At 38.2% G+C, this 16,517-nt stretch overlaps 1 long non-coding RNA gene across 1 annotated transcript in view; it reads left to right on the top strand.

Annotated features, from left to right (window-relative positions):
- Nucleotides 1-16,517, top strand: part of LOC140642437 (uncharacterized) — a 59,168-nt gene that overhangs the window by 17,289 nt on the left and 25,362 nt on the right. The gene's annotated exons all lie outside the window — the stretch shown is intronic.

Below are 16,517 nucleotides of genomic sequence, written 5' to 3' on the forward strand. Positions count from 1 at the left end.
GAAAAGCAAAAGATAAACCAAGCAAGAGACTGGCCCTGTTTACTAGTATAAAGGTCATTTCTTTTCCTCATTAAGTATTACTAGCCTATCAAAGTGTGATAAAATTATTACTAATGATTCCTGGAGGAAAACTGATGAAAAGTCATCAGTTTTCCTCTAGCAATGAATAGCATGTAGTATATTAGCATTCATAAGAAAAGTAGCAGGCACTCATTAAATGAACTAATAATAAAGTTGAAAGTGGAAATATCCATAGGCCCATTCTACTGAAGTTGTAGATCTGGGTTAACCGGGACATTGAGATCTACACATCTGACAGGCTGTACCTGAAATCTTTTTTTTTCTATGAAGACCAAGTTGACAAGAAAGTCTTAGAATATATAGAAACTTAATAACTAAAAGAATTGCATTCACTGGGAGAAGATAATTGATAACAGCAACCCAAATGAAAAAATTATGTCCATGTTGAATATCCACCTCTAGATATCTGTAAATGTCATGACGAATGCATAGATGAAAATATCATAGTCAAGTTGTAAATATCATAAACAAATTATACATTGACAAGATTAATACAAAAGACTGATTAGGAAATATACGGAAAATATTAACTGATGAAGTTAAACTCATTTTAAAATACGGCATGCTACCAAGAATGGTTTCAGGAGAGCTTTGTTTTCCTTTTTAAATGATGATATTCAAACATGCTTATTAACCACCCTGGCAGGTTACAAAATTCAGGAGATTAAATGAAGAGAAGTTGTGCATTAGCGGTGATTTATTTTTTATTTTTTATTTTTGTAATCAGTGAATGTGAACATTTCTTAGCCACCAAAACTTCCTCTGGATTTCTGGATTACTAGAGGTCAAAACACTGACTCATATTTCACAACTCCTTTAGCTTTAATTCATAAATCTTAAATTTCTCTAATTGCTATTGGGTAAAGATAGCTGTAGAGAGCCATTTTCTTAATGATAGAAAAATTTCCTGATAAATTACATGTCAAAACTCTGTGAGAATTCTTGTATTATCATGGAAGATAGAGGTAGGGAATTTAAATAAATGTGTTCATGGAGAAGTAAAAAGATCTTCATGTATGCTCTAGACTTCAGGGATTGATGTTTTGAGGTAAAGCCATTCTTGAAAAGATAAGAGTACTTGAAATAAGCTGTATTTTATTTTTAAATCTCAAAACCAGAAGCTGCTTGCACAAAGACTCTACAGAGTCCTTGGTGAACAGACACAGTGAGAGGGAGTGGTATTTCTATGAGTGGTGCCATTGTGAAGTATCATCATGCCTCTTTGTCTAACATTTACTCAGTACTTAAGTAGCCACATAATTTGTTACTGCTTTGTGTGCAGAAGGTCTGATCTCATGAAATATGCGTAAAGAGAGGCAAATAGGTAACAGAAGAAAATACAGAGTTCTCCATTATCATTATCTGATATTATAAAAACCCTTTGATGTCTATAAAGAACTACATGGCTAGAAACCATCTCCTAGGGGAATAAAAGGCAACTGAGTTCATTGGAATTCTGTGAGAGCTTCAGGAATGCCCCTCAATTTGTACCCTTTATGTCTTCCACTATTCCTGGGTTTTGACCTGGTCGCTTTTATTCACTGCCACCGTCATGGGCCATTCTTGGTTTTATTATTTCTGGTTTTCCAGCTTCTGTGGTTGAATTCCTCTTTCCTCAAAAACTCTCATTCCAGAATTTACTTCTTGGATGTCACTTTTTAATTCATCTTCACTCTTTGTTTTGACTTTTCCATGAGTTTAAAATGCAGCGGTATTGGTGACCACACGCTCCCTCCTCCCTGCCTGTTTCTGGGGAGTACACAAGGACTATGATTGTGGTGGAAGATGCGTTCCCATGTACTAGAGGGGATGACAGTTAAAGAAATATTTTCCAATATTTACAAAACATAAAGAGAAACACATAATCTTCCTCTTCATTGACAGATTCTCAAACAAGTTTCTCAGAAATATATTTATATTTTTCTCTAAGCAAGATTTGCTTCTTTTTTTTTAAAAAGAGAGAATGAGAGTGAGTGAGACAGCATCCAAGTGGGAGGAAAGGGCAGAGAGAGAGAGAGAGAGGGAGAAAGAAACCTAAGTAGGCTCCAAGCCCAGTGCAGAGCCCATTGGGGGGCTTGATTTTACAACCCTGAAATCATGACCTGAGCCAAAATCAAGAGTCAGTGGCATAACCTACCAGCCACCCAGGCATCCCAAGAGTTGCTTCTAAGAATTGTTAACGTAAGGTGCTTTGACAAAGTGATATGCTGACTTAAATGCGCACTAGGTGGAAAACTATTATAGGGCATAGGGAAAGAATAGTGTCAAACTTTCATTGATGTTAAAACCAGCCACAAAGGAAGTCCTTCCTTCATTTTTCGCTTATTTAAGGCAAAGTTTTGTTCTCCAATGAACAGATATTTACTAAGTTTCTATTAGAAAAAAAAAAAAGTTGTCCTAGATGCTTTACATTTGACAGGATGCTAAAAATGGTAAGATATGTTTTCCACCTTCAGGGAGCTTATTTTTTTTTTTTTTTTGGAGAGATAAGATATAGGCTAGGTGAATTATAAACCAGAAGTGAAATATAAGATTTAAATCATATGTAACTAGTATGAAATTTGGCATGCTATATTTCAGATTTATTATTTTGTAAGGGTAAGTAATATCTCCTTTTATCTTCTTTCACTTAGTCATAAAATTGTGCCACTAATTTTTTTTACTTTTGGGAGGGTGATGATTAAACTGCATATAAAGTGCTTATTATTAATTTTTGAAATCTGAGCTAGTGAGTTAGTTAACTCACTTTTCCAACTTGGAATTTTATGACTGCTTTATGTATAAGAATGACTAATACATAGGTATAAAATCAAGAACCATATATATTACATAGTTGTTTTAATAATATTTATTATGCCATTTTTACCTTTATTGTGTAATTATAATAGGGAGATTTTAGACACTACTTATGACTATGGTTTCCAGGTAAGACTTAAGAAAGAGGTTCAGGAGTTGTGAACCAGAAACAAAAATCAAAGGAGAGCTATAGAACATGAGGGTTCCTGGTCAAGAAAATGATGTCATTGTAATCCACAAAGTTAAGAAGTCGAACAAGATTGTCAAGGTTCTTGGTGACAAATTGATTCTGTGACTCTAAGGGGGAGTGAAAGAAAGATTGAGATATATCAGCAGGTTACAAGGGGACTTCAAGGGAAAACTGACACTGATGCCATAGGAGGCATCTGCTGGTCCTGTTCATTTCACTGCACATCATTTTGTGCACCTGTCATGGATAGTAATAATGAAAATGAACTCATTTAGGAAATGATTCTCTTTCTCTCTGCATGGATATATCTCAAAACTATCCAAAGAGCAGTATCTTAAATAAGTCACTTAAAATTACAATGTCAAGCAAAGAGTATCTTATATGCCAAACAAGTTTGCCTTTTAATAAAACCAAAATGTTTACTAAACCAAGAATTGGTATAGCCATCTTATTTTTAGAGTACACATTGCTATATCCTTTTTTCCTTTTCTTTCTTAAAGAAAGTCAGGACATTTTAAAGTGACAGGTTAGAAGATGTTTTGATCTGTCCTCTTCCCCACTTTCCCAATTCCTAGGAAATATGAAAGACTTTTTATGTAGTAACACTAATATCTATTCATTTCCCCTTATGTCAAATGTATTCACAACTCTGCTGCACAAAACAGCATATAAATTACAAAGAAAATAGTGTGCTTTCTCATTTATATTCTTATCTTCAAATTCTGACTATCAGCCCAAGTTTAAATGTAGAATTTAAAACTGAACAGGACTATAAGATCACCTCATCCTAGGCTTCTTATTTTACAGATGAAGAAACAAGCTTGAGAGTGACCTGTCCAAGGTCACAGGCACTGTGAACAGAGCTCTGACTGAGGACTTTTGACTGTCAGCTTAATATTCTCTTTCTATCACATAACCTCTTAGGCTAAACCATGGAAGGGAAAACTTCCCCAGAATGTCATGCAGAGCAGAGTTATTTTCTCAGTTATTTTTCTCTGGCCACAAACATATTTGTAATCTATATTAGAGGCCTAATATAAAACTGTGCTAGCAGAAATGTTAATATATTCCAAGACTTAAACATTGTTCTTCCTGCCAATATGCAAGAACATACCAACTACTTACTTAGAAAGGAAATTCTACATTTAATTATACAAAGGTGCCCTCATAATTGGCCCTCAGGAGGTCATGTGCCTTATAACACCATGGGGCATAATCATAGACCTCAGAGTTGGAAGAGGCCTCCAAGAGCATCTTATCCAAGTTCACATTTTTATATAAACAAAATGTGCCTCAGAGATGCTAAGTGCCAGGCAGAGGTAGAGCTGTGTTGACTTCTCCATCCTCTTGTTTAAATGTTCCCTTGTGAACAAGGACCCATATGTATGGGATAGCTATTCAAGGACAAGAGCACATATGGCCATGAAGCAAAACAGATTTTCTACCCACATGAGAATCAAACTAATTTCTAGTTCTCAGAAGCGGTGTTGAACTTTTAGTACGTCTTACCACAAGACATAGGTCCAAGTCCAAAACAGAATGGAGACTCAAGGAGGGTTCAAATAAGTCTTGGGGGGCAGCCTGGGTGGCTCAGCTGTTTAGGGCCGCCTTCAGCCCAGGGTGTGATCCTGGAGACCTGGGATCGAGTCCCACGTCAGGCTCCCTGCATGGAGCCTGCTTCTCCCTCTGCCTGGATCTCTGCCACTCTCTCTCTCTCTCTCTCTCTCTCTCTGTCTCTCATGAATAAATAAATAAAATCTTTAAAAAAAATAAGTCTTGGATATCAGCTTCTTTTAGGAGATGTTAGACATGTTTTGAGGTATGACAATAATATTTTGACAAAATGTGATAATTAAGAACACAGATACTAACTAACCTAGACCGTCTGGATTAAAATGCTGGTTCTGACACTTTCTAATGATGTGAACTAACTTTTCTGATTCAAAACAGGGATAAGGCTACTTAAATTTCATGGATTTGGTATGAGGATTCAATGCGTTAATATACACAAAGTACTCAGTGCTGTGCCTGGCGCGTAAGCATTCAACAAACGTTAGTTATTACTATTATTGATGCCATGGAAAGTAATCAAGCACTCTCCTAAGATATCTGCTGGGAAGATAGTGTGACTTAGTAGCAAGGAGGTTGAATTTAGTTCCTGAAGTTTTCAAGTTTAGCTCCATGACTTACTAGCTATGTATTGGGCAAGCCATTCACTTCTCTGAGATTCTATCCCTCTGCTGAACATGTGGTAATACAGTTGTTTTTTTTTTCTGTTCACCTCTTGTGTGTAGTTGTAAAACTCAAGTGAATGAATGAATGTGAATATGCTTTCTGAAGGGTAAAGGTATTGACAAATGGCCACTATTATTTTTATTCTTTTTTGCTATCTGTGTGTTGACTGATACAACATGACTGGACAAAAGTTCTAACTCAGTGTGAGAATTTAAGGATCCTACACATCCAAAATTTCCTTATAGACTCACAACAGCCGAAAGTGGGCGATGGAGGCCTGGTTAATTAGCAAGACTTATTAAATGCTTACTCTCAATAGAACACTCTGGACAAAGAAAATACACATAAGTTCTAAGGTCTCTCATTAAAGCAAAAGCTTTATTTAAAGGTGGTATTCAGAGCACCTGGCTGGCACAGTCAGTAGAGCATGCAACTTTTGATCTCAGGGCTGTGAGTTCAAGCCCCACATTGGGTGTGGAGCCTACTTAAAATCAAAACTAAAAAAATTCTTAAAAAAGTGGTTTTCAAGCATGTTCCATGATAAAGGACACCAGCTTTTACTGCAATTTCTAAGTATGAGGCTGTAAAACATAGCCTCCGAGATAGCTGCCACTGCCATCACTTCTTTCTCTCCCTGTTCATGCTTTCTGCTTTATGCATCATGAGATGGTGTTCAGTTCCCCTCTGCTTGAATGTGGACTGGCCTTACTGACTTTCTGGACCAAGAGAATGTAGCAGAAGTTACTGGCACTTTTGCAGCTCACTCGTAAGAAGGCTTTCAGCTTCTGCATGGACCTCTTGGAACACTCGCTCTTGGGGCACCCCCTCTCAGAGCCCGTGTGCAGAGGTCAACTGCAGGAGCGGTCATTGACTGCTCTAGCTGACCTCACGCTAGTAGCCAGCAGCAGCTGCCAGGCCTATGAAGGAGCATCGTGCATGTCCAGCTCAGTCAAGCTTGCACATGACTTCAGCCCCAGCTGCCATCTGGTTGCAACTACATGGGAGATTACAAGTGAGAACTGCCCCAGATGAGCCTAGACAACATGCAGAACCTGGGAAAGGGCAATAAATTACTGTTTGAAGCCACTAAGTTTTAGGGTTGCTTCCTTTCCAGCAATAGATAGTTGAAACATGCACTACTTTCTTTGGAGGGAATTTGTGAATTGTTAACATTGGCAAGAAGTGGTTAATAAAAGTCTTTGTGTGCACATTTCAAGTTTGATTTACCTGGTACCTAAAAAGCATCTGGAATAGGAAATGTTTCACTCTCGCTTAAAATAATGATAAAAACAATTACTATCATGTGTATGTCAGTCACTCACTGAACATATGCTTTTCTCAGAGCTGGGGTTTAAACCAGATTTATGTAAAAATCCCCACTTCTTATTATATCACAGAGCCCGCTATAAATTTTATCTCCTTCAGACTATGAGGAATTTTATACTTTCTAAGTAGGAAGCTCTAAACCCTATCAGAAAGCAGTGCAGTATACACTGGATTTTTTTTTTTTTTTGGCAGTTGGCATAGAATCTGATACAAATGGGTGCTTAATAAATGGCTGTTAACCTAAATATTTATTACTCAACTGGTTTTTCTCTAAAGGTATCACGTACCACTTTACTTCGAGACTTTGGACAATTTGAGGCCTTTTCTTCTTCATAGCTTTGTCATCAAAATTTCATTGCCACACTCACAATTCAAATTCAACTTAAAAGTGAGCAGTATTCCTACTGTCCTCCTTCAAATATTTTCATGATCATATAGCCTGCAAGAGCCCCACTTCCTTTCCGGCCTATTCAGGAGCCATATTGTTCCTTGTTCGCTCTGCTTTGGCCACACTGGTCTCCCTGCTATTCCACTCAATCACTAGGCATGCTTCTGTCTCCAAGCCTCTGTGGGAGAGGTTCTCTTTGCTCCCTTCAGGTTTCTGCTCAGGTGTTATATTATCAGTGAAGTCTTTTCTAACCACCTTTTTAAAATCCCCTCACCCCCTGCTTTATTTTTCCTCCTTGTATCAAAGTACATGTTTGCTCTTTAATCCCTTTATTAGAGTGTAATCTCATGGGTAGAGACTTGGTTTTAGTCTCTGTTATATTTTCAGCATCAAAAACAGTGCCCGTATAGCAGGGGCTGAATGAGTGGATGCTCTCGAATGAATGGTTATCTATGACCCAGTAGTTGGACCCCCAAAATGCCAACACCAGGACAGTCTTCCCATTGTATTTTAGGCAAGAGGCAACGAGTCACATTTTGGACTTCTGCTGTAAAAAAGCCAAAGCTGAAAGTGTTGAGAATTTTTTTAGTGGCATATTCTAGAAAAAAAAAACAAAACAAAATCATCAGGTTGATGTTGGCTGACACAAAGTGGTTGCAAAGATCTTTGCTGATGGGTTGGCCAGGAGCTCTGGAGCCCCACATCTCCCTTGTGAGGAGTACTGAAACAGGTAAGAGAGGAAACTCAAATCAGGGGACCAGACTAAAGTCAAAATCAGCTGCAACCAATAACAGTTAATACTTTGTGTAATGAGGCTAAATCCTACTCAGGTTTTTGTGTGGGACTTTGGCTTCATAAACACTATGTGTGTTTAAAAAATATTTCACAGCTGTTTTAATGAAGGACTGATTTTTATAAAAATAATTCAAACCTATGCTTCTTACAAGCAACTGTGTTTATAGCTATGCCTGATTATTTGAATCAAGCTACTACACAAAGACACCACTGCTTCTTAAAAGAAGAATCTAAAATAGAAGAGAAAATTCTCCTAGAGTAAAAATGCTCTGTATATAGAGTTAGAAATATCAATAAACCCATAAAGCGAAAGAAAATTAAAGCCTGGATCTCTGTGCATGGCAGTGAGGCGGCAACAGAAGCTGCTCACCTGGCTTTCCCAGAATCAGTCCATTTTTTAAGTCGTAAGTATCATATTTTGGGAGAATGCTTGTTGCTATAATGTTAGGACCCCAGGCAGAGATTAACTTTGTTAAGATGACATTACCTGGGTTTTCTAGCCCTGGGCTTTGGAACCTTGATTGTAATTGAGAGAACTCAGCCTTACGCTGCTCAGGTCTGCCTCTCTCTGTGTTCTGCATTTGAGTCTCTAATTACTAAGTTCTCCTTCATTGCATCTTAAAAGTCTTGAAGTTTAGGGGCGCCTGGGTGGCTCAGTCAATTAAACATGCCACTCTTCATTTCGGCTCAGGTCATGATCTCATGGGTCTTGAGATGAAGCTCTGCATCTGGCTCTGCGCTCCATGGGGAGTCTGCTTGAGGACTCTCTCTCCCTTTCTCTCTGCCCCTCCCGCTTGTGCTCACTCTCTCTCTCTCTCAAATAAATAAATGAATCTTAAGAAAAAAGTTTTAAAGTTCAACCAAAATACTCACAAATTGGGCTCTAAGGAGATAGTTTTCTTAAATATGGTCTACAAAATGCTGACCACTTCACTTCACTGGTCTAGAAACCTGGTGTGGTAGTGAAGAGCATGGATTTTGTAGAGAGTGATCTGGATTTCTACACTAGCTCTGCCACTTGAGTGAGTTACTTTACCTCTCAGCTCCTCAGTTCCCTCATCAGCAAAATTGGGGCATAAATATCTTCCTCAAAAGGGATTTTGTGTGGATTAAATGAGATAATATATGATGATTGCTTAGTTCATTGCTTGGCATGGATCACTCAACATACAGTAAAAAAAGGTGGGGGGAGGGAGTTTCCTGGAGTGGATGCAGTCTTTTTTTTTTTTTTTCCCTAATTGAAATGTACTTGGCATATAATGTTATATTAGTTTCAACAACATAGTGATTAAACAATTCCGTATATTATGCTGTGCCTACCATGGAAGGTATAGTCATCATCTGTTGCCTTAGGACGTTATTACCCCATATTGACTGTATTCCCTATGACATGCTGTTCATGGATGCTGACCTTGTGATGACCTTTCCTGACTGTTGTAAAAAGTTACCTCTGTCATAATGTGCTTCTTTCTAGGCAATCACTAGCCTTTTCTCTAGCGGTGATAACTTAGGGATTTTATTGTTTCCTTACTTCATGGTCAGTTTGCTTCACCTGGACAGGTGGTCGAGCCTGTAATAGTGTCTTCGTATGGAGTTCCTTGCTCTGCCCTCCCCTCATCTGGTTTATTTGCTTCCGTCTGTAAACGTTGTCAATTCAGGAGGCTATGTCTAATTGACAGAGAGGGCGATTTAATATACCAACTCTGTTTTGCTTGCCTCTAATTTTTAAAATCCCATGTGAACTCTGGGAAATGAACTAGGGGTGGTAGAAGGGGAGGAGGGCGGGTGGTGGGAGTGAATGGGTGACGGGCACTGGGGGTTATTGTGTATGTTGGTAAATTGAACACCAATAAAAAAACAAAATCCCATGTGAATTTAATTCTGTGGGTCTAATTTTGTGCTTTTTGGGCATAATAATTTATAGTTGCTGTCATTTATCATTCCCTCACTTGGCAGGCACAGTGCTCAGCATACAGAGATAACCTAATATTATTAACGATATTTAAACCTATAAGGGGCTAACAAATGCTCCCCAAGAAACCAGAGCCAAACCTCAAATGTAATATGGCAAATCCTAGCACCTATCCACCAGAATGCAGAGGCAAATGTATTTAGGAAATTCACTTTGGGTTATGGATAATGAGAATTCTAGTAAGATATGGGACTGCAGAGATGTGAAGGAAGCATGTGATCCACTCAGCGCCCGTGAAAAGTACCTTATGTCATTAGGGGGACAAAACAAAGCTCCCACACAAAGAGTAAGCTGGAAGTAAATTGAACATTCTAAATTATTAAAAGGACTTGACGGGGAGAGTTTGATCCTGGCTAAGCTTTCAGAATATGCAAACAAACAAAACCAGATAAGAAGGTGTAAATGACCTAGTCAATCAAATATCAGATAGCATCACTAAATGAACCGAGCTGATCATCCCTCAGAGAACCTCTGAGTTCCAGGGAAAGGTTGGTGAGAATTTTATGCATGCCTAGCACACAGTCACTTACATAGACCCACACTTAACTGGGCTAATAATTTCATTCTACCTGACAGATAACAAGGAAAACCTTTAAAAAAAAAAAAAGAGTCATTATTGTAAAAACTGCTAACAATAATATTGAAAAACAAGAGTGAGGCAAGATTTGGAGCAGAAACTTGAGATGTCAGTGTAGGGGAGCCTTATCCTTTGAATCATAATGGAAAGAAAAATGAAAACCAGGTTATAGAGATACAGAGAATGAACACTTGTGTCAATACCATTACATTGAACTCTGTTATCTTTTGTAGCAAATGCACTAAGAATGCTGCAACTTGAGAAATTTGTGATAATCAAGAGATTGATTCATTAATTCACCGTGAACTTGCTGTGTGCCCAGCAATGTAATAGGCATAGAGATAAACAGAGGTCCTTGCTTTTAAAGGAACTCCTAGTTTATTTGAGAAAGCAATATAAACAGATAAATTATAATACAGTGCTGTAAGTGCTGTGCTATATATAAGAAAAGTGAAGAGAGGTCCCGTAAGGTTTGGAAGGAACTTCTGAATTTTGAAAAAATCAGAATAATTTTTTAGAAGAGTTTTAGCTCGAGTACTTTGTTATTTGGAATATATAATAATTCCTCTTTATCCATGTCCTAACTAGCTAAGTAAAAGCTTGCAGTATTTGAATGCAATACTCCTCTTCCGGTCCTTTGGGCTGGGAGTGGGGGGAGGGGAGGAAAGAGGGAATGAGGTCTTTTCATTTCTGCACAGAACAAAGAATTAATTGGCCGGTGATAGAATCAGGGGTTGGAAAGACAGTTCATGTAGGTTGAACTCCTATCCCACACAGAAATGTCCTCTTTAACATACTGACACATGTCTCTCTGGTTCTTTCTGAACAAATCTAGGGGCAAGCAGTCCCTCATTGCTACTCAGCTCCTGTAGAAGGATTATCCTGAGCAGAGTCCATTGTCTGGTCATTTCCTTGTTGCTACTAATTCCATCCTCTAGAAAAATGATAGTAAACACTATATATCACCCACAGGATACCCTTACAGTAGAAGAATGCCTCTACCCAGGCTTTCTCTTAGAAAGACAGACTTCCTTGTTTCTTCCAAATATTTCTTTCAGATTCCACATCCAGGTAAAACTTGAGTTTTCTGTAGTCTCTCAAACCCTTGAAGCTAGCTAGGTACATGGTGCTTACTCACTGTGCAGAAAATATCTACACTTGTTGTCTTTGCCTGATTGACTTCTCTTCTCCTAGAAGTCTTATCCCTTGTTGCTTCTTCCTTGACTCTCCACTAGAACTGGGTACCCCTTCTTAGTGTTCATTTCCTTCCTTGTGTAGATCTCTTAGATACTTTGACTTTAAGCTGCAACACACAACTTTAATAGATTTGATTGACTAAATACCAAAGTCTTTTTTTCTAAGCAAATTGTGCTTAAAGAACTTCAGATTAGAGCAGATCATGAGGTTCATCAGATTCTTCACCACCTAAAACCTAATGGTTGTTAACATTAGACGATAAGGAAGTGCCTGCTTAATACCCACTCACTAGTGTCAGAGGACAAAACACAAAGGACAGTACATTTGTCTACAAAGAGTACTGTTGAGCTGTCTTAAGATGTGGCCTGGCTAATGTTTCCATCCTGGCAGTCACAGGGGAAGAAGACAAAGTGTCCAGAGAAAGAAACAATAGCTGGACATGCCTCTTGTCCATTTATTAATTTACCTTTTTGTAGGCTTGGGTGCAAGAGGAAAATATACCAAATATACCATATTTGAAAGCTGTATTCCTGGAAAATATGGTCCCCAGATGTCATAGAATCTGGCCAACTCTGTGCAAGAGTTCTTCATCTTGGGGGAAGGGCAGATTCCTTTTTTGAGAGGAGAGTGTAGAGGATAGAACTCTATTTTAATCACCTGCTTAACTGTCTTCCTCCCTGACACACATTGAGTTTCTCCAGGTATTTGAACCCTGAGCATTTTGAAGAAAAATGCTTTGTATCTTCAAAGAGCTAGTACAGTAGTAGTATTTGGCAGAAACACAGTGATATTTGATAAATGAAATGCCCTCTCATCGTCTTCTAGTCTGTTAAAGTCACTGTGAGTATGTTGCATCTGGAATTAAGTAAAACACCTCATGGGGAACATACTCCACAATGGGACCCCCCCCCCCACTACCACCACCACACACAGTGGCTTCCAGGTCTGGTTTCTCTGACTCCCTGTGAGAATTTGTTATTTCTGTACTCAGGACCTAGTCTAGCTCTGACCAGCAATTTATCATTGAGTATTTTATTGTTTTGAATGGACATTGAAATGGAGACACAGCCCTATGCCAGTAGACTCCACAATCATCTCCTCCATCAAACTTTCTTCTCTTCTATAAATACTTCAAAATGTGTATTTAATAGAAGTATTTTATAAACTTTACAGTGTCCTATAATGACTTAGTGTTTTTTTTAATGATTTTTAAAATACTAAACAGCTATTGCTTATCATCTATCATAGTTCATTTATCCCATCAACAATTCTCGAATGACAGAGATATATTTGACGTACAAGATTAGAAGAAAATACCTGGCATAGAATTTGACACATGGTATTTAATAAATATTGCTTTATATTATATATTCAATCTTCATAATTCTATTACAGACAACCAAATGGAAACTCAAACGAATTTAGGTAATAAAGTTGGATACATTTAGAGACAGGATATGTGAGATATGGCTCTGGTTTCAGTGCTTATTCCATTATATAACAATTACCATTTCCCTTGAAATGAATTAAATAGCAGGCTAGTGGGCCTTGAGTGCTAGGCTAAGGGGGCTTGGATTTTATTTAATATTCATTGTTTCATTCATGTCGGACTCCCCGCTGATGATCTAAAACAGTGTTTCCTATTTTTGCTTGAACTTAAGATGCACTGAAGATCTGATAAAAGTACCAATCAGCAGACTCTGCCTTGTAGCTTAGGTTTGACATGGAATTCTTTATGCATAATGGGCTTTCCCTAATAAACTTTCATTTTGCAAATCTGGAAAACTTGGCAATCTTGAGCAAAGAAATCTTGAGCAAAGATTTTCTTGCTCATTATGATCTTGTCACCATTTTTCTTGACTAGATTTACGTATCATCAGATGTTACCAAAAGGAAGCATATTGTTGAACAAACAGATCTTCTATGAAAGTCCACAGAAGGGGTCTGATTGCCAGTGGGTTCTGGATGCCTTGTGTTACCTGCAGCAGATAAGACTGCCTGTGTTGTAAACACTCTAGGCCTCTTGATTGGAGGGATGACTGTGGTCGCTGCGGCTCACAGTGAATCTCACAGGGAATTCTCTTTGAAGTACCAGCTTTGGAAAAGTCTCCACCGGCAAGTGCACTTGATGATGTCTGACACAGGAGATGAGGTATTGATGATGACACATCACAAGCTCATTTTTAAAAGGGCACTTCTAAAGAGCTCTTCACAAAAAGATAATTCTCCCTGCAGTTGGGAAAAATGCAGAATAAGCAGATGTTCCTCTTTGAAGAATCTGATTATTCTAATACATTGGTGTAAAATAACACTGTGTTTAATGTGCAAGAAATCTCTTGGGTTGGGGGATATTATATGTTTAAATGAGGGGGCAGCAATAGAACATGTCTGAAATTTTCTGTGTTTTGTTCAGCAGAGCCTGGGATGAGTAGAGGAAATTACATTTGCCGTTTGGCCAGTGTCAAAGAAAACAATTTTTATAACACTTGTTAAGATCATAAGGTGGGCATTATTCAAGATCTAGCCACTGGATGGCTCAGTTGGTTAAGTGCTTTCGGCTCAGATCATGATCCTAGCGTCCTGGGATCAAGTTCTGCGTTGGCTCCCTACTCAGTGGGGAGTCTGCTTCTCCCTCTACCTCTCCTCCCTCCTCATGCTCTCTTTTTCTCTCTTGCACACTCTCTCTTTCAGGTAAATAAATACAATCTTTAAAAAAAGATTATGTCAATAGGCTAGGGACCACTGCAATGGAATTTTGCAGTGGGGGAGAAGGGTTGGGCTCAACTCTAAACCTAGCTTGTGCAAGTGGGAGTTTTTAACCAAGGAGCTGGGTGAGAGTCAGAGGTGAAAGTATCAAGAGGAAACATCAAGGATAGAAGGAGATCCTGGCTAAACCAACATAACAGCATTTATGCTAAAGAAAGGCCAAAGTGACCAGAAGTTACCTGGGGGGTGATGGAGGATGAGGAACCTAATTAGATAGGAGGGTAAATGGGGAAATGGTTCTTTAAACTGACTAAGCAGCGTTCTTGCTAAAACTAGATTCTACAAAGAAGTATACAGATGTGCCTAGGAGAAGGTTCAGGAGCTGGACTAAAGTTTGGTTAAGCAAAGAATCTCTGTCACTAGCATTCTTGAAAAGAGCAAAGAGTCTTTTTCACCTTCTGCATGAATTCTTCCTTGAATTCTTTGAATTCCTCCTTAAATGCTATGGCTTATGGGGCTACTGGCACCAGAAGCCAATTCCAGAAAGTTAGTGGGATCCATGTATGATGTGCAGGAAAGGATTAATGTTTTTCTCTGCTGGTCTCAAGCCAAATCCTGCAGTTCCGGAGTGGTATGGCCAGAAGATTTTTGACGTGAAAAATGAAGAGATAGTGTCTTCCTGGCTTTAGAAGCTGCAGAACTTTCAAATTCATGAGTTGGAGGCAAGTAGCTTCTCCTTGAAGAGAAAAATTTATTGTTCTCATGGAAATAAAATGATCTCCTACTTAGAGTCAGAATTTGGCATTGCGTTTAGAAACTCAGAGAATCAACCAAGAAGCATGCCTGCATGTTTCAGGTATAAATACCTGTATAGACACAAATGTGTTTTTAAATTAGTTGTTTCCCAATTACATATTTTTAAAATCCATAATATTTTGTCTCCTTTCAACAAATTTCTTTGCTTCTAGCCTTTCCTGTATTTAAGAACATTTCTAGAAGCAGGAAAACCCCAATCAGGGAGGAATTAGTCAATCTTAGAGAGGTCACTATTATGGAATCCAAGTAGTCTTGGATGTCCAGGCTACTTGTTCCTTGAATCGACCCACCCCAGAATTGGGTATAAACACGAACTCTTCCTATGTGGAAAGTGACAGGAGACAAAGAGTAACATGAGAGTTCAAGCACTCTTTTATTTCTGAATCCACATGTTTTTGCTTCACCAAAAACATTGTAAACTTCCTATTTTTCATTTTTTTTTGCATACAGTTGATATTATAGCCTACATAACGTTTTGAGATTGAGACATTATCTTTGCATGTTTTCTCCATCTTTGCATATCCCAGTGCGGAGTAAGAAACATAACTGCTACTTAATAAACATTGAAAAATGGTTAATTCTGGGGAAACTATTTATTTTTGGATCATGCACAGCTAAAGAAGGATGCAAAACCTAAATTGGATTCACTAGCACCAGAACACATTATCTTTTGCTGCTGTCGTATCTGAGGGGTAAAATGATCCCTCGGAGTTTTCTATTATCAGACAGATTCCTCAAATAGTTTATATTTGTAGAGATCAAAAAGACTCTATAGATCTCTGAAAAGGCATCACCCAAATAGTCAGCGATTTCTTCTTCTGTGGATGGAGTCATACATAATGAATGTTCTCTGATGGCTGCAGGAGTTGTGCAGCTATAATTAATGTTATAGAACCCAGTGGAGTTCATTTAATCAAGTCTGTAATGGTGGTATTGACTGTAAAATCTAATGAAGTGATACTAAACATAGTTGATTTGAGATTGGAGTGGGAGTGTTCAAAGACATGTTTGATGCCATTTGTAGCCTAAAATATTGTTAAGGACGAAAGCACAAAGAGTTAGGACAGTGGAGAACCTCCTTGTTTTCGTTTTGAAAGTCATTTCTACTATTTTTGATTTGGGCAAATCCAAAAAGCCACCACCATTCAAAACCTGTTTGCTCTCACTGTAAACAGGGAGATCTCAAGCCTTGAAGAATTAAAAACACACTTGCATCTTCAGGGGCTCACCTGAGATTTGAAAAACCAGCTCTTATAAAATATGTCTGCTATTACTGGACATTTAGTCGTAAAATGAAAATAAATGACTGGATACTGTTAATGCGAAGGCTAAGAGTCGAGATGAGTTGCATGCATCATGTTGAGAGGAGAGGAAAAGGAAATGATCAAGAGGAATTTAACAGAAGACTTAGGAAACATGCAGAAATTTCTCCAGCAGC

This window comes from Canis lupus, chromosome 11, assembly GCF_048164855.1.
Source record: "Canis lupus baileyi chromosome 11, mCanLup2.hap1, whole genome shotgun sequence".
In the NCBI taxonomy this organism is placed as follows: Eukaryota; Metazoa; Chordata; class Mammalia; order Carnivora; family Canidae; genus Canis; species Canis lupus.